Raw genomic sequence first — 6,441 nt, 5'->3', positions numbered from 1 at the left:
TATCATGCTGCCACCATTTCACTCATGTTCCCAGTATCCAATAACAGCACTGAATGATAATGATTTTTGTGCAAAAAGGAACCAGACTATTTTTCCTTCCAGCCTCGGTTTGGTTACATTGATTTGAATGGGGAAAATCCAAATGGCCGCAACATGATAATGGCCTATAGTCCTCGTTGTACCTGACTGACTGACTCGCTGACTGAAATACGTGAATTAGACTTGCCTAAGTCTCACCTTGGCCCAGAAGTTTGAGATAGGATTACTCTGTAACGTCAATGAATGGGCTACTTCTGCCCATTGTGTAGGCCACGTGAATGAACAACTTCCTGTGAAAAGCCGTTCAGAATCGACTGACTAGAATTTTGTGCGCTCTCTGACCAGCTAGCTATACTTGCCTTGTCTTGCCTTAGGTGTGGCTGTGGGCCGGGGTTTCGTTTGATTGGCCCTCGATAACTCCATAGAAGGGCAACCCTCCAGTAGCATAGGTGGTCACGGGACCACGCCCCCTCTCAACATGTCTTATTGGCACTTTGACTGATACATTAATGTGCCTCCCACCGTAAAACGAGGAGCCCCAGTGCCCCCGCCCCTACCCCTTTCAAATTGACCTTGGTTATACGTCATTGGCTTCTGACGGCCCGAAAACAATGTTAAACTCAAGCCTCTTTTCTCATTTTATTGCATGTTGGTAAAAGAACCTTCGACCAAACTTCTCTGAAACAGGGGACCACTGAAGAGTGCCCCCCCCCCCCCTTCATTTCCTTCGATTGGTTTAGTCTAAACTGACGGCCAATCGATTTGTTTGAATGACTTTTTTTTATTAGTTTCAGGAGTGCAAGAGGAATAAAGACAGATTTCAATCTTGCAAAAATATATATACATGATGTACAAAGATAAAGCCTCCAAGACACACACAAAACCGTTGAGACTAAAAGGCAGCCTTTTGGATACTTACTTTGTTTGATCGATTTTGATTCTGTTTTTTTAAAGGGAGTATATCTTTTAGCACCTTACACAAAGTGACCATATTAGAAGCGAGGCTAAGCTCTTTTGCGTCATTACTATAATAATATTATATGAAGGTTCCTGAGCTGTTGCGGAAGAGTTCATTCATAAAGTAGATGTCGTTCGCTAGTGTAGCCTCGCTTTCACTTTCAACCCAAAGGATCGATCAGTTCCGGTACCAGATGTAAGTTTACAAATTCCTTGCAGCCCATCCGCCCCCCTGGCAAATGAACGGAATCTCTTTACTGCAAGCCGTTGAAGACAGATGCGGATTGATGAGATCGTCAAGTGAAGTCAAGCCGTATGTGCTTCAAACCCTTACCCCCGTCACGCATCGGCAACTGCGCACATTCGTCAACGTGGCGACAACGATGAACACGTACGAATCATATTCATATTGGTTGCAGACCAGTTAATATATTGCAGCAATTGGCAATGATAAACACCCCATTCCAAAAATCTGGGGGGAAAAATACTCGGAACTCCCCCAGGTGATCAGGACACACCTCAATTCAAGTTTGATTTACGAACTTTCACTTTCTGTATTTAGAGGCTAGACGATGAAAATTTGGGTAATATTTTGGCCCAAAATATCAGCCCCAAGTAGAAGAAGTGCTAAATCCCATTGCCATTTTGAAAAGTAAACTCTGCACTCCATAGGGAAACAGAGCGAATCGTCAAATTTCATCTGGGTTTTTTTTTTAGGAATACAACCTCCAACTCCTGTTCAGAGTAGAACCATCGATTTTCACAAACCCTCACATGCAATTGGACACAAATTCTCCTTTCATGTTACTAGTCTGCTGAATTCGTTTTTAGCCCCCTCTATTAAGACATTTTTTTTTTCAATCTAAATTTGCCTTTGAAAAAAGAGGGTTAAATCAGGTCCATTATCATACGCTCCACAGTCGCTGGCCAAGGGCGGATCCAGAACACAATTTTTTTTGGAGGGGGGGCCAAAAAAAGCCCCCAAAAGTGGGTCCAAAAATTACGGCAAGGGAAAATTGTTTGGATTCTAGATCGCTCTGTGGTGCGATCGGAGGCATAGTTCTGACCACTTTAACCAAATTTTCTGAGGAAAAGAAAGTGGTGTACGCAGTGTCTGCTATTTTAGCGACGTCACTTTAAAAAAAAATGGGTTTTTTTTGGGGGGGGCATGGCCCCCCTTGCCCCCCCCCTTCCCCCCCCCCCCGGATCCGCCCTTGTCGATGGTGAAATTAAGGCGAGGGATTGGGCAGGGGCGTTGCTGGGGGGGGGGGGCGCGCTTCAGGGATCTGGGTATGTGATGCTAACTCGTATTAGTGACTGCAGGCGCAGGCGCGGCCAATACGCCCCATAAATAGTCCACCAGCCTAGTGTCTGATGGTGTACAGTTCACTAGTACTGAACAGCGCCCACTATGTCAGATGATGTCTAACACCCCTTCCCCCTCCACACCCGCACCAATTCTGCGAAGGTATATTACTTGAAATTATGGAAATAAAAAGTTTTACTCAGAGTCATGGTCTGTCCGCAATTTATGGTCAAAACCCGCATTCAAATTTGTGTAGTTTGACGACGCCCGTAAGGCGAAAGGGGGGGGGAACACTTTCGACGATTATGCACACTAACGTACAATATATTGCTTTTCAGGGCGATACATGCGCGAAATTCAAAAAAAGTACCAGTGACGGCCAATGCCACAAAAACAAAAAAGGGCACGACTTTTTTCTTTTAAAGGTCACTTAATCATGAAAAGGGCACTTTATGTTAATAACAAAATAAGGGTGTACTCTTTAAAAGTATTGGGGGGGGGGGGTAATCTCTGGTGGAAAAAGGGGCATTTGAATGGGAATACCATTCAAATGTTAATACAAATGTTAATACCCCCTTAACCCCATCCACTCCCCCCCCCCCCCCCCCCCCCCACTGGCTACGCCTATGCTCCGGCTTTGAGGTAAACAAAAAAAGGCGCGCCAACTTTTTTCCCGGTGTTTTAAGCTGAAACGTCTCTTGCTCCTTCGTCTCCTCACAAAGCATCCAATGTTGAGGTTGATCACGACAGTTGCGTGCCAGATGCAGACGGCCGAACCGTGATCATTTGAACAACTCCCACCGGAGATGACAGTCAGACTTGGGGGTAGGTGTCAGGGTCGAGTCCCATCATAAAACAACCTCTCAAGTGGGATTTATCAGCTAAGCGATAGACGCTGTCCATGGCGAGAAAATACGCAAGACACCAAACACAATGAGCTTAACGTAGAACTGGGCCAAGGTCCACGATTCAACTTTAACTGTGAAATGTGCGAGCACTGACAGACTGGCTTTGGATTTTTTTAAGAAGACGGGTGATTGAAATAAAATATATCGCTTACGAGTACAATTTTTGCTGGCCACACAAGAGCAAGCCTATACAGGTTGAGTAAAAAAAAACGAAACCCAAATGTCCCCGGGACCATTGTTTTAGTGACGTTCTAAATGTAGCACGAAATCTAGGATATATGAAAACTCAATTCATAAACTTTCTTTTAGTACAAGAATCATTCAAATCACTCATGTACTTTTCAAGTTACGGACTTTTAAACAAAACCACCGTTTTAAAGTTCTGTCCACGGATCACAAGAAGGTAAGTGTTCTTTCAGTAAAACGAAACTACAAATCACATAGGAATGTGCATGATGTGTGTGAATTGTGTTCGTTTTGCTGAAAGAACGCACACCTTTTGTGTGATCCGTGGACAGAACTTTAAAACGACGGTTGTGTTTACAATTCCATAACTTGAAAAGTACTTGAGTGATTTGAATGATTCTTATACTAAAAGAAAGCTTATGAATTGGGCTTTTATATCTTAGATTTCTAAAGTGATACATGCAGAACTTCACTAAAACAATAGTCCCGACATTTGGGTTTCGTGTTTTTTGACTCACCCTGTAGTTTTCTTTGTACCTGAACTTCACTGACTCAGTAACTGTCACTTGTAAATTAAGACGTGTTTAATTCTCAACTTGGCCCAAAGGTTTGAATTAGGACTGTCCAGTAACACCGATGAATGGGCTATAATCAAAACACGATACAGTGGCAAACAAAATAATGAATGATTGTGAGTGCAATGGTAAGAATAATTTCACGAGGTGACAGATGGAATGTTCAATTCTTCGCCTCGTGGAATGGAACATTCCATCTGTCACCTCGTGAAATGATTCTTTCCATTGTACGAATGTGAAACATTCATTATTTGTTATATACAACATAACACGTGAATAAATCCTCGTCATCCAAAAGTGTGACCGTGCAATGGAAATTCAATTTACCGTGGAATGGAACTTCTATTTTTTGACTCGCGGCGCGCTGTGCGTGTACTTTTGATTCCCAGGACGGTTAGGGCCAAGTCATGAATAATTCAGTAGTTTCGATCGGGCCAGTATGTTTATTCATGAGAACAGAACAATGATATCAAGAGCCTTGTTGTTTAGTCAACGAGTTACATAAAGCAGTATAACCTAGTGGATAGCGAGATGAGCTATGGATACAAAGATCCCTGGTTCGAACCCACGTCGTCGCTGCTCATTTTCCATCGACTATTTTTCTTCTCAAAATTTATCGTTGAGATAATTTTAATTCAAGGGAGAACGAGAAACCAAGTGTCTTGCAATGATTCAAAGGAAAAGCTGAATTATGCATGACTTGGCCCCAACCCTCCTAGGAAAAAAATACGTGCTCCGGGCCGTGGGTTGGAGGGAATAATTCACTGACACGTGATAAACTATCCACCAATCAGATGACGGGGACTTATGCAGGCGTTGTATAACACAAGCTATACCATGCCATGGTATAATCATGGAGGTAGGAATCGCATAAATACAACTCTGTGGGGACATACATGTACGTTGCGCACCCGAAAACAGGGGCATATTCTTTTAACTTTTCTCCACACAACTAAATTCACAGAAGAAGCAAGTCCTCCTATGGACCCTACCAAAAATACGCATGTGCACAATTTGCACCGTCTTTCATGATGTACGATGAAGACAGCTTTTAGTGTACAACACAATCTGGTCCAAAACACATAAATGCCGCCATTTTTAATATACATGTACAATGTTTATTGACTGAAGTGTCTGTACTCTGTAAGTGTTACTCAGGTATTACACATGCCATTTATACAAAATAAATATTTTCACCTAAAAAGCCGACCACCATAATAGCTTGGAAAACCTACCAAAGCAACTCTAAGAACATCAGCCCTTTGTTTTAAAACGTATAGAGAGCTTGCAAAGAGCACCCCCTCTGTGGACATGTTAATTTTAAATTCAGTGGCAAGGGAAGAACAAAGTGTCTGCGTGTACGAATCACAACGGAACAAAGGCCTGTCCTCAGTGGCCGCGATCTGTGCAAACTATATTCCTTTCCATTACTCAATTTTTTTCAGAATTTTTTTTTTCTCAAACAAAATGTAAACCAAATTCCAAGTTCAATATGGAAAGAATGCTGCATCCTGAGTTCCTGATGCCACTTTTTTCATCAAGTGTTATCTCAATGAAGGTCAGTCACTGCAAAAATGTTGAAAAGACATGAATCTTGGACTGAACAACATTACTAAAAAAATTTAGACAATACTTTGAAAATGCACTCGACTCTCCATAGACTTTGTACACGGCCAAAGAAATATCTCCATTATATTTCAGCATCAGATAAATTGACAGTAGCCGATCTAAGGGGTTGGGTTTGGGTTGCCAAAAAAGTAAAAATCGTACAGAAAAATGCCAATGCCTGCTCCCCCCCCTCCCTCAAACTAACCCCTCCCTCAAACGAACCCCCCCCCCCCCCCCTCTTGAGCCACACCGGGATCCTCCCCTGATTGACTTTTCTTTTACTTCGGCACAGTTTTACATCTACCATCTGTACGGAAAATGTACACAATGCACAATACAATTACATTTTTATAACTTCTGCCCTTCATAAGTTCTTGAAAAATAAAATAAATAGAAGTCAAGTTAAGGGTTCAACAAGGCTATGTCTGTTATCAAGATAATATCATTGACAAAGAAGAACAATTGAAAGTAATATTTCAAGCACCAAAAATGAAATAACTCAAAAATTAAGTCGAAACATCGCCAGATAGTCACACAATAACATAAACTTGTTATTAAATAGAGATATTTTTAAAAATACATTCTTAAATGCTGTTCGATCTGCAAAATGTAAAAAAAAAAAAATAATAATAAAACACACTGATTCAACCATCGTATTATATCCTATTCTATTTCACAGAATTATTCAGCCATAAAGTGTACTCTCCTTATAAATGTATCTTGATTAACAATATATACACACCAACATTTGTACATCAAATCTGAAAACAAGTGGTCTTAACTTTTGTTACAAAAGGAACTTTTATGTCATATCTCATGACCCCAACTACTAGCACACAATTCACCAATTATTTCTTGTGTG

The sequence above is a fragment of the Patiria miniata genome, unplaced genomic scaffold (genome assembly GCF_015706575.1).
Source record: "Patiria miniata isolate m_02_andy unplaced genomic scaffold, ASM1570657v1 HiC_scaffold_13, whole genome shotgun sequence".
Classification (NCBI taxonomy): domain Eukaryota; kingdom Metazoa; phylum Echinodermata; class Asteroidea; order Valvatida; family Asterinidae; genus Patiria; species Patiria miniata.
This window is presented reverse-complemented; position numbering follows the sequence as displayed.